The sequence below is a fragment of the Pelobates fuscus genome, chromosome 12 (assembly GCF_036172605.1).
Source record: "Pelobates fuscus isolate aPelFus1 chromosome 12, aPelFus1.pri, whole genome shotgun sequence".
Lineage (NCBI taxonomy): Eukaryota > Metazoa > Chordata > Amphibia > Anura > Pelobatidae > Pelobates > Pelobates fuscus.
Window position 1 is genome coordinate 120,505,067 of NC_086328.1, and position 13,593 is coordinate 120,518,659.

Genomic DNA, 13,593 nt, shown 5'->3' on the forward strand with positions numbered 1-13,593 from the left:
TCTTTGAATACCCAACAATGCTCATTTTACTGAATAACTTTGCTAGTGTTGTACGTAAAGGTAGTTTGAGATACAAATGGTTAATAGAGAGTTCTTAATATAAGTTATAGACCATAGTGAGGATGAAAACAAATTAGTATAGTATTAAGGTAATCCACACACACACACACACAAGTAAGCAGACAGCCAAGCTAATAGAAAAATACATCGCAAATTAAAACTCTTCTGTAAACAGAACAGGTAAGCTACCGCAGACGTAACGGCTTAATTAGCTCAGACAAGCAAATAAGTCTCTCTGAACAAGAAATTGGTCAATGTTCTCTATGCAATGATATTTGGGACAGAAAACACACAGGAAACTAATCAGGGACATATTCACTAACACCAATTTGTAATGAATTGAAATTATATTGTGAAATTTGGGCAGACATTGCTGCTTTTGAAACATTCTCCAGTTATAGTCTATGTGGCGGCCTACTTGCTGGGGACCCGAGTGTCGCAGCCAAGGACTCCCTTTCCCACAGGGATTATAGCCCAGAGAGCATATTAGAGTATTATAGCTGTTATACCCCTTAAGGACCAAACTTCTGGAATAAAAGGGAATCATGACATGTCACACATGTCATGTGTCCTTAAGGGGATAAACAGAAGGTCCCCAGGAGAACAATACAGATTGCAACATACCCAGTGCCTCGCGTTCCGTTCTTGACCACATAATTTAAGTAGCAGCCAGACACCTTGGTGACAATTAACAATTTCACACAAAACACAGGGTTTACATGCCCACATTCCCAAACAAAAGCTGTCCCTGGAAGGCTCTCTTCTGAGTGCTCACTTTGTCCAAAAAGCACTAGGATTGGTGGTGGCTGGCCTGAGTTAGCTGAAAGTAAAATTGTGACCAGGTCGCGGCCATCCTCTGATTCAGCGGAGAGTTCCAGAGCGCTGGCTGGAAAACCCCGGTCACCAAAAAATGATGGCGCTTTTGGTGGGTTAATGGAGCTCCCTCAAGTCCTGGGATGCCTCACTACCTCTTCTATCACTCCTCCAAATAACTCTCTACTAGGTCACACTTTGACCAAGAGCGCCCTCGACAACGTTTTACCGGAGTACGGCTATTTTGAGATCCAATCAGGAGTTTCAGAGAAGTTGATGGTTGCTCCCTGTCAGAAGCTGTGCCTTTGCAACCTTATGTTGGGTCTACGATGATTCTGGGGCCGCTAGGAAGGGCTGGGAGGCACAAACTTGATGGACAACTGAAGTGAAGATAGCTCTTTTAGAGGGAGGTAATGGTTGGGAGACATGTACCATTCCTGGGTAACTGGGTGGTCTGTCACAGTCTATACCCACTATAAAAGGCTGTAGATCTCAAGTCTACAGTCTTTGCAATCCCGCAGCTCAATGAGAACTCTTTCAAGGTAGGTGCTCTGGGCAATTGCTGCCTCTTGAGTTTAGCTCCACTGATCTAAACAAACCAGGAAGTAACAGGACCAGTTGTCTGATTGACAGCCAGGGAGGTGTAACAAGGTCAATTCACAGAAAACTAAATTTCTACAGAAATTTGCACTTTTTGTAAAATTAAAAAAAGAGGACACACTCTTCTCATATGAAGCACTCAGCAAGCTAACGTGCTTTATGGATCCAAAGTATCCCTTTAAAACTTGCTTAGGCTGAACTTTCTGGCCCAGTAATTTGTGGTTGACAGGTTCATCTCATAGTAAGGCTTGAGTTGTGGGCTGGGGAAGAACTTGGAATGAAAAGGCTGTGTAGGCATACACATTTAAAGCATTTTAAGGAATGTTCAGATATCTCCAGGCTCCTATGACTACTAGAAGATCATGAGAGTTAAAACCCATCCAAGACATTGTTGTTCTGCCATTCTAATAATGTAATGTGATGATCACTGTTACTTTTGGACATAATGATATGTTAGTGTACTCAGTGCTCCACTCTGATGGATACTCTGATAGATGTTTTGACCCCAAGAGTGAGGATCTATCTGAAAATAGAGAATCATACCAGGCACCCTCCCTATTCCAGTGTTATTAGAGAAACTGAGCAGCCACAACATTAAAACCACTGACAGGTGAAGTTCATTCATTATATTGCTACAATGTCACCTGTCAAGGGGTGGGGTATATTAGGCAGCAAATGAACAGTCAGTTGTTGAATTTCATGTGTTCGAAGCAGGTACAACGGGAAAGCAAAAAGATCTGAGTGACTTTGACAAAGGTCAAATAGTGATGGCTAGACAACTGGGTCAGAGCATCTCTAAAACAACAAGTTTTGTGTGGTGTTCATGATATGCAGTGGTTAGTACCTACCAAAAGTGGTGCAAGGAACTGTTGAACCGGCGTCAGGGTCATGGGAATCCAAGGCTAATTGATGGCAGGTAAGCAGAGACAGCACTGGGCAAAGTTCTGTTGGTAAGCCTTGGGTCTGGCATTCGTGTGGATGTTATGTTGACCCATACCACCTACCTAGAGATTGTTGCAGACCATTTAGACCAGTTCATGGCGGTGGTCTCTTTCAGCAGGATAATTTCACATTGCAAAAATAGTTTGAGGAACATGACAAAAAGTTCAAGGTGTTGTCTTGGCCTCCAAATTTCCCAGATCTCAATCCGATTGAGTATCTGTGGGATGTGCTGGAACAACAAATCTGATCCATAGAGGTCCCACCTCATAACTTGAAGGACTTAAAGGACCTGCTGCTAATGTCATGGTGCCAGATACTATAGGACATGTTCAGAGGTTTTGTGGAGTACATGCCTCAATGCATCAGAATTTTTTTGGCAGCACAAGTGGGACCTACACAATATTAGGCAAATGGTTTTAATGTTGTGGGTGATCAGTTTATATTTTTTTTAATAAATATTGTATTTATATGTTGTGCAGTTTTATGACTCCTAGCATTGAGGAGCATTATAGATTACAGGGTAGATACAAGCAGGGTAAATGTTTACAAATGTTTTTATTCTCTTTAAAAGTGGACTCCATGTTGTGAAACACTTACTGTCCCTGGAAACCATACATTACAAGCAAATCAAAATAGAACTCAGAAGAATATTCAGAAAGGACAACAGATCAATATTTTGTCCTACGGTGGGCCCTTGCTCAGTTTACAAGCTTGTTTTAGTTACATTTTTTTCACATTTCAAAGAGTACCTGAACCATCTACATATTAAATTGAACACAACCTAAATGGCAGTCCAGATACAAAATACCTTGCAACCTCCTCAGCTATATAGACTTAACAAAACTGTCTGCTGTCTAATACATATACTAGTCCAGTGTATGATAAAACTAGGAACAAGCTTTAGCTCTACATTCGAGAACCGGTACACTGTCCACCAAACAGAAGTAGCCGGCATGGGTATCATATCAACTAGAACAATCAACAACTAACCGAGAATCAATCATTCCTTAATATATGTAGAACTGTGTGTTTTCCTACCTTGTTATAAATCAATGATGGAAAATATTATGAAAATTTTCTCTGCAAATGATTTTAACTATGATTCTTTTGCTGCCCTGGAATTTTGATGACAGACGTGTTTGTATTAAAAATGTATATGGTATACATATTTAGAAAAGAATCCTAAAATGACTCATTGTAGTTTGATCCATCATCTGGGCAGCACTGAAATCCCACCATGCTCATCGAAGGGCAGTGTCACTGCAGTCCCACTGTAAATGGAGACATTTTAAAAGTTGTTAGTAGGGTTATTACAATAGTCCCAAAGAATACGGAGAGTTAGGGTTAGGTGGCTTTAGAGATAGGGGATATCCCCATTCAAGAGGCTGTGAACATTAATTCCACAGGTGATCCCCAATATCCACAAGGAATATAGGGTTCATCCCTGTACCCCAAACTCTCATGGCAAAGAATTCTATAAGTAAACTTTGTGTTTCAACATATGCCTTCTCTTAGAAATAGTGGAGAGATCTTTTGTATCATAGCATCTCTCGCAAAATGAATTAAAGAGAGTCAAAGCATATCGCCTCCAACACGTCAACAAAACTGCAGCAGAAAGAAAATCTACCCAAGTGTGTTACATTGATCAGATATTTTATTAACACTGCCTAACACCATTGTCGTAAAACACCTCTCTTTTACAAAACATCTGCTCTAATGTAGCTTTCAAGCCTCCTGTGGCATGTGGACAGAAAGTCAAAAACGCCATAGCTTCTCACAGTCATTTTCTGCCGTTGCGATATTGCAAAACCTGTGGTGTGGATGTGTGCCATCATATACTAAAGAAGGTCTTTCTTCCAGCCAAAGAACACAGTGTACTGTACACAATGGTATAGAAGAAACAAACAGACAATGTACATAGAGAGTTTCTGTAGCCAACCCACACAACCAGTCCTAAAGGATTACCTAGACATCTCCTTTTTATGACTAGCCCATGTGGAACACTCGGCAAGCGTCCCAAATCCAAGAGCCACTGACCCAATTTGAGACGTACATCCCTTACCTCCCATTATTTGAGTCAAGGTGATTAAATTAAACTGCAAAAACTGCAAAAAAAGTTAGATGCTCAATCTTTGTATACTTACTTAAATCATTTTAAACAATATATGATATATTTTACTTATTGTAAGAATGTTCAAAATGCAGCCTTGAAGTTTGACTTGCAAAGGTTGCTGCAGTTTGTTGGTGAAGGGTAGAGCACCTGTTTACAGCAACTCTGAGATGCAGAATGTAAAAATTGAAAGAATTGAGCCTTAGAAGATAACTTTTTGTTATCTGTAGTATTAAGATCAGTGCTTGGAGCAAAGGGAGAGGGAGTGAAAGTGAGACTTTAACAGGGTTAATTACTATAGTGAAAATTGTTGGTGAATGTGAAGTCAATTTTAAATTTAATGCCAAAATAGCTAAATTGGAAACATTCTCAGTCAGTTATGCTTCCGGTTCTGCTGTCTAAAATGTAAAACTCACTTTGAATTCCCGACAATTCTCAATTCAATGAATAACACAGTAAGTGTTAAATTTCTTTCTGCGTGGCTTTGCATGCAAAACAGGAGATGGTATATAGGTTAGAATTTATTGACGTCTACAGTTCTTCTTTGTGAAATGCCAACATAATGCCAACAATAACTGCACCCTTATGCCAGGATGTTATTACCATCTGTTGTTTGCAATGGATTCAAATTTCCAATTCATGCAATGAGATAATGGCTCTTTGTCTCAGAGGTCACAAGCCCTTCTGACAAACGAGACAGTAATTTATCACAATAGATCAATACTTTGTTGTGCCTTATCAGGCCTGATCTGTCATTTACTTTTTAATTACTGTGTACTTTTTTTTTTATTTTTCAATTCCAGCCCACTGGATAAATTTGAGCTAATAAATTGTCTTTAGGGCTGTTCAGAGGATTTGGCAGGTTACTTTAGCTTCCGCTGCGGAAAACATGAAAAGGAGGTGTAAATGGAAAAATGTGTGCCACGATTTTCATCTTTGATGTTGGGGAAAAGGTGACTTGTGACTAGCTTCAAAATTCAAGTCCACGTGACTTATCTATCATGAAATTAGGGCTGAATACATTTTGGAATTATGGAATGAACTAAAAACACCGTGGGTGCATGAACCGAAACAGAAAACGGATCCCCGTGCTAATGATTTTTGTTCTGTTTAGTATTATTGAATGAAAAAAACACAACTATTATTTGACTCTGCCCCCTTCTATGACTTCACCCTATGGGACATCAGCGCTCAGTGTGGAACATGGACACGTAGAGATTGCATTGGGAAAACACTCATGTGTCTATAACTGCAATGATTTTTTTACGCGCACTTAAAAAGGACCACTATAAATGCAGTCAGTGTTCCTGCTCTTTTCTGAGCTCAGTATGCCCTGATATACCATGTTTTCCTTCGCAGATTTCTGTACAATAACTAAATATCTTATACTTATTATTTAAAGATACATTCAGAGCACCATAAGCACTACAGCCAACTGTAGTGGTACTGCAGTCAAACATTCTCTTGCAACCCCCTGAGAGTAAGTAGTCAAACCATTCGAGAATGGTGACTAGTGGGTTCCCATTGCCAACTCTCCTAGAGCTTAAAACTCCTACAGGAGCCTTTTGAGCCAAGCCATAGTGAGCAGGGCTAGTTCATTGGCTGAGATTGTCATCTGAGCACTTTCAGGTAATGAGTGTGGTCCTGCACCACTGGACTTAGCTCAGTGACGAAGTTTCTGCAGAGGAGGTGGCGGCAGGCGGCCAGCAGAGCCCAAGTAAGTTGTCAAACTGTTAGCCAATAGTTAGCGATTGGTTTAAGTGGGTTCTTTGAGAGAGCACCTGGCATGGGTGAGGGGGGCTTTAGGGACTCTTTAACTCTGGATCTCTACAGTTGGTTCAGGAGTACTTTGTGTGTTTTTTTATAGCTTTAATTTTATATCAGGCTAGTTAGGAAGAAGAGGCGGTGCCCCCCCCCCCCCACCCACCCACTCAAATGACTAAAACAGTGTTGTATTCCTATAAAAGTCAAATAGAACTGATATAGGCATTGACTGACCCTATGTAACATATGTCCCATTGTAAGTTTTAATGTTGTATAAAATACTCAGTGTTAAATGGACATTATAGGCACCCAGACTACTTCAGCTCATTGAAGTGGTTTGGGTGCGGGGTCCCTGCCCCTTTAGTCCTGCAATGTAAATCACTGCAGTTTTTGAGAAGCAATGCTTTCCTATGGGGGGGAGGGGGTCTAATGCGCTAGCAGCGCTCACAGTGCATGTGTATTAGCCCTCCCCCCACCCCCCTCATCGGGTGACGTTGGAGAAGGAGCACCGACCCAGCGCTGATGGAGATCACAGCTTGTATTGGGTAAGTGTTAAAAGGGGGCCAGAGCTATAGTGCAAGGAATACAGCTTTGTATTCCAAGCACTAAAGAATCCCTTTTATCACAGTAACATGAAATGGGAAAAGGAATATCATACCAGCCCTTTGGCCACTCTAGCCCATCACATAGTCCAAAACAATAACATTAAAACAGAGTACAGTTAAAAAAAAACAAACAGAGTACATCTGCACTTATGGAGATATGAACTTTGGGTACATTTATTGATTGGTGAAACTCAGCACATGAACCCATTGGAACTGTAAGAATAAGCTTGTATTAAAAGATGAAGTTTAATAATGTAATCTCTTTCATTGTGAGATTAAAACAAGAGTCTACTTCTTTCATATGAGACATTAACACTATTATATGAGACAGTAATATAAATCAATTCAGGATAACACGGGACATCATGCAACAATCATATTTTCACCATAAATGGCTAACAGAGCATTAAATCATTTTATAATTTTAACAGCAGTAGGATAATAAAGCAGCAATTTACATATAGCAACCGTGATGTCATGATGTCATAATAAGGAGAATTCCAAAATAGTTTGCAGTCTGACTGTGACATCATGATGTCATAATAAGTAGAATTCCAGGATTGTCTGCGGTGAAAAGCAGCAAAATTCTGCAGTATATTACTGTCTGGAAATCAGGACGGAAAAAGCAAACTTGTGACTTAAGACAAAATTACAGTGAATAATATGTCGGCTCTGTCAATATCTAAAGGTGAGCTGCAGCGTACTATGAAGTTCTCCCAAAACAAAAGCATTTTTTACACCATGAAAGACAACAAGCAGATGCAGGAGAACGTCTGGGAGACAATGTGGCAGCAGCAAAGATTCATTGATGGAAACCACGGGTTTAATCAGAAGATGGGTAACTGGAGATCCACACCAAGCAAAATTAAGCTGAAGGCATCACAGCAGGTGATCTATCAGAGCAAATTTCAGGTTAAATCTGCAAAACAGGAGGGCAGAACAGAATTTGGAGTGTATCAGAAGAAAAGGATGCGCACTGATAGCTACAGCAGAGAGATGGCATGGGATGGCATGCTGTTCAGAGGACAAAATCACCATTTTGGAGAAAAAAAACCTAGGAATGCTATTTGGCAAGGAGGTAAAAGGGGCAAGCGGGGATATGGTCAAGAAATGCGAAATCAGAGCCTGATGTGTCAAGGTGGTAAAAGTGGAAGAGGTTGGGGAAGTCAGATGAACAGAGAATTTGGGCACAGGGGAAGACAGGATTTGGGAAGATGGCCCACTCTTCCCAGAATGACAACGGAGGAACTTGATAAGAAACTGGCTGCATTTACCATCAACACAGAAGGCCATGCAGATACTGAGATGGAGGTCGACAACTCCAGTGCAGAAGGCTCTTTCAATGAAAACATGGAGCTTTATAGGCCCATTGTTGGAAGTCCTCCTGAGGCAGAGAAACATACGGAAATTCTCAACAATCACGGTCATCATAAGGCAGAACAGTCTGGCAGCATGTTTACCTCTGTTAAAATTACCTGTTATATGGAAAAAACATATTTCATTAAACATTGAATGAGATGAAATGTACACTCTTGTGTCTTTTACCTTCTAACCTGATATCCTCCGGACATAAGTATAAAGGTAGAAGTGATGATAAAAGGATACCATAGTCACCAAAACAACTTTATCCTAATGAATCCGTTTTGGTGTAAAGATCATGCCCCTGCAGTCTCACTGCTCATTTCCCTGCCATTTGGGCTGTAAAATAAATTTGTTTTTGCAGCCCTAGGCACACCTCCCTGTGTGTGACTTGCACAGCCTTCCTAAACACTTCCTGTAAACTTCCTGTAATGTTTACAATTCCTTTATTGCAAATTCTGTTTAATTTAGAATTCCTAATCTTCTGCACTGTTAATTGCTTGCTAGACCTACATTGCAGAAGTGTGAGATTCCAATTTGAAATTAAAGCTCAATTTATAAAGCATAAGATAAAAGCTTTTAAAGTTAGTTAACATCTGATTGAAAAGGAAACCAATTTTTTTTCATGCAGATTGCATTAGTTACAGCCAGAGAAGGCGATTTAACTCCTAAATGGCAGAGAACTGAGCTAAACTATTGTGTGCATCCACATATTGAGACATTTTAGTTTCCACATGTGCTGTGTGTTCTCCTAAATCACTTGAAATTGTTGTATCAGGTCTGAGGATGGACTTTGCAGCATCAATTGCATATTGGTTTCAGTCACTGGGGCCTTCCCTAAATATTGTGATCATTTCATCATTTTGCAGCATGGTCTCCTCAGCGGAGGTGGCAACGCCATCTTGTTTCCTCTCCGGTGACTGCCAAACTTTAGGCAAGAGCTCCATGCTAAGCGGCTATTTGGATTAAGCAGCAAGCCATGCCTTAAATTTGAAGTTGAGTTTGAATTGACTTGGAATTCCCAGCAAGAAATAATCCTGTTTGTGTTTATTCATATATAATTACAGGGCCGGACTGGGAAAAAAATTAGGCCCGGGCATTTTTCAATCAGAGCGGCCCCCTAAGAAGGGGGCGGGGCCAGAGAGGGTGTGTTTTGTCATCACTAATGACAAGCACACCCCCTCTCAAAGTGAGCAAGTTGGTTCAATGCGCAGAGCCGCGCTGAAGAGCTCTGGCATTAGAAAAAGGCTTGCGCTGTGTTTGCTTTTAAATTGTCTCTGGTGTCTCCACAAGTGGGATACCAGAGGACAATTGGGCCAGGAAAGTGCATGGTGCATGTGTTTGGAGCCTGCTTGTGAAATTGCGTGTGTGTTGAGTGTGGTGTGGTATTGTGTAAATAGGTCAATTTCATTTGTGTTTGTGGTGTAATATGTGTGGCTAGGGGCTGTAGATAGTGTGTGTGTATAGGGGGCATAGTGTTATAGGGGATGTAGCGAGTGTGTGCATACAGGCTGTAGTGTGTGTGTGTGTATAGGTGACGTAGTGTGTGTAGGGGTTGTAGAGAGGGTGTGTAGGAGATCTAGTGTGTAAAGGACCCAGAGTGTGTATAGGAGATTGTGTGTGTGTGTATATATATAGAGGATTAAGAGTGCATATAGGGTAAGGGATCTAGCGTGTATCTGGAGCATAATGTGTGTGGTGGTGCAGTGTGAGGGGTGCTGTAGTGTGTGTGTTTGTATATATATATATATATATATATATATATTTGGACGTATTGTATGTGTGAGGGGCGCAGTGTGTGTGTATTTAAGAGGGGTGCTGTGTGTGAGGGTGTTTTTATCTGCCGTCACATTCTAGGTTTCTAATTTTCTTTGTCTGTTAACTCACTGAGGGTTATTTTATATATGTGTATGTGTGTGAGCGAGGGTGCTGTCTGTCTGAGGGTGCTGTCTGTCTGAGGGTGCTGTCTGTCTGAGGGTGCTGTCTGTCTGAGGGTGCTGTCTGTCTGAGGGTGCTGTCTGTGAGTGAGGGTGCTGTCTATGAGTGAGGGTGCTGTCTGTGAGTGAGGGTGCTGTGTGTGTCTGAAGGTGATGTGTGCTGAGTGTCTGAGGGCGCTGTGTGTCTGGGTGCGCTGTGTGTCTGGGTGCGCTGTGTGTCTGGGTGCGCTGTGTGTCTGGGTGCGCTGTGTGTCTGCGTGCGCTGTGAGTGTTTGGGTGCTGTGTGTGTCTGGGGGGGCTGTGTGTGTCTGGGGGTGCTGTGTGTGTCTGGGGGTGCTGTGTGTGTCTCGGGGTGCTGTATGTGTTTGGGTGCTGTGTGTGTCTGGGGGGGCTGTGTGTGTCTGGGGGTGCTGTATGTGTTTGGGTGCTGTGTGTGTTTGGGGGTGCTGTGTGTGTTTGGGTGCTGTGTGTGTTTGGGTGCTGTGTGTGTCTGGGGGGGCTGTGTGTGTCTGGGGGGGCTGTGTGTGTCTGGGGGGGCTGTGTGTGTCTGGGGGGGGCTGTGTGTGTCTGGGGGGGGCTGTGTGTGTTTGGGTGCTGTGTGTGTCTGGGGGGCTGTGTGTGTCTGGGGGGCTGTGTGTGTCTGGGGGTGCTGTATGTGTTTGGGGGTGCTGTATGTGTTTGGGGGTGCTGTATGTGTTTGGGGGTGCTGTGTGTGTTTGGGGGTGCTGTGTGTGTTTGGGTGCTGTATGTGTTTGGGTGCTGTGTGTGTCTGGGGGGGCTGTGTGTGTCTGGGGGGGCTGTGTGTGTCTGGGGGGGTGCTGTGTGTGTCTGGGGGTGCTGTGTGTGTCTGGGGGTGCTGTGTGTGTTTGGGTGCTGTGTGTGTCTGGGGGGGCTGTGTGTGTCTGGGGGGGGCTGTGTGTGTCGGGGGGGCTGTGTGTGTCTGGGGGGGGCTGTGTGTTCTGGGGGTGATGTGTGTGTGTGAGGGGGCTGTTGGTGTGATTTTTTTTTATTTAAATATTTTAATTTAAATATATTATTAATAATGTTTTTTTTTTTTAATTTAAATATATTATTAATAATTAAAAAAAATAAAAATAAAAATCCCCCCTCCCTTCTTACCTTTAGCATGGGAGGGGGGAGCCGTTCTGCCTGCGAGGAGCCGAGGAGCAGCTTCCTTCCCTGGTGGTCCAGTGGTGAGAGTGAACTCTAACCTGCCGGCTAGAGTTCACTCTCGCGAGATCTGAGCGTTGCCGCGGTAACCGCGGCAACGCTCAGACCTCGCGAGAGGACCCGGCGGAGCTGCTGGATTGAGCTCCGCCGGTCCTCTCTGCTGCTTCCCTCACACCCCACAGCCGGCAGCCGCCTGTCAGTGTCTCTGGGCCGGTGAGGGAGATCTTTGATCTCCCCACCGGTCCATGGAGGCTCAGAGCAGGGCCGGCGCTCGGATAGCGCTGGCCCTGCTGGGGCTGGCAGGGGAGATCCTGTGATGTCCCCTGCCGGCCTCGGCCCCGCGGCCCACCGGGCATTTGCCCGGTATGCCCGATGGCCAGTCCGGGCCTGTATAATTATATTATATTCACACATAGGAGAGCTGTCAAAGTTTGTCCTGGAGGTGACCACCAGTCCAGATTACTTATTTTTTAAATAAAATTTATGTCTAGTATTGCAATATAAAAATAGGATACTGTATATCAGGTGCACAATGTCACTAGCTCGGTCTAAAAGTTATTCGACACAAGGAATGTGTACAAACAGAACTTTGGTGTACTTTGTAGCTTCTCAATGGCATAGAGTTTGTGTGGCTACATTGATTTATGTATAAGATCAGTGTGTATGAATACATTGCTGTATTTGTGTGCTAGCAGGAGCTGGCCAGCCTCCACATAATTAACCACGCATTGCCAAGAGTTATTTAAGTATTTGCCCGCGGACTGCTAGACAGCAGTTGAGGAACCATTAGATGTAGTTGCTGGGGGAAGGAAAAGGAATAGTGTGACAATTCCTGATTTTTACCAACCTAGTAAGTTTGTCCAATTGAAAGAAGATACTATGAATGTCTACTCAGTGGTGAGAGTTCTGGGAAAAGCCAGCCCTGCCATACTAGGACCATGAGCTAACGTTTTGTAGGACATATTCTAGAGCAGCACAGCCTTGGCACTCCATAGCCATGGTGGGCCGGAATTCAGGGTAAGGTTTGAGGAGTCAATAACTTTTTTATTAATGAACCAGTTTCAGTGATATTACATACAATGAATGCTTAACGTATTGAGATTTCTTTGACTAGGTACGGAAGATGACCTCTTTTAAATGAGCTCCATTGTTCATAACATTATTTAATGTTTGAGGCTCTAGCTCTCAAATTTCTGCACGGATATTCTCTTTGAGCTGCGTAAGTGTACTCTGTTTGTTCACATACACCAGCTCGTTCAGGTATCGGGAGTTGAGAAGTCAATTGAAATGGCGGCCAATTAATCAGGGAATTTTCCTGAAAATATACCAAACAGTTGTCTCAATATGTCCATGGTGGCCCTCGATCACTTACAATATGTACTAGCAACAATAAAATTTAACTACTAACAAACAAGTTATTTACCTGTCAAACCCTACTCTGAATTTTTGACCCACGCTGTGTTTAGGGTAGCTGTGAAGGTACTTATAACGGACCATTTTGCACACAAGAGGTTAAAAACCGTTTAGGCGAGATTCCCCTTTCAGATGCACAGGCAGCTACTGCAATCACCAATCTCCTGAACTGCAAACACACAAATTCTCCAACTCCCGAACTGGAACCAAACGAATCCTCCAACTCACTAACAGGAAACTTACGAATGCTATTAGACAGCCGAACAGGAAAAACAATACGAACAGCTTACACTCCTGGCAGTCGCACTGTAACAGCATACAATCCAATTCCCCCCAAGAACGAGACGACACTTTGTTTGAGGATCAAGCAGAACTGATTTACTGGGGCTACCTGCCCGGCTTTTATGCAGGTCTCCCACCAGATGGAAGACTGGGATACAGGACAGACACCGACCAATTACAGACATACAGTGTAAAAACATTCCCACAATACATTGTAATCCCTCCTCTCTATCCTGGAGATAATTGGGAAATAATCCAATTATCTCCAAGGACAGAGGCAAGACTCCATTAACCACGGCAGACCAAGGACGGTAAAAAGACATTAAAATATACAATGTTACATTTATTACATAAAATACCCACATGTAACATATCCCTAGATAGCTTAGATCTGAGCGCACATTATTACCAAATGGCACTCAGATCTCACACCTACAGTTCAATTGCCATGGAGCCAAAGTCTCTTATTACCCGAATAGGCTCCGTGGCATAGCTATCTGGGTTAAAGCCTTCACATAGTTAAAGTCCCGATTGATCC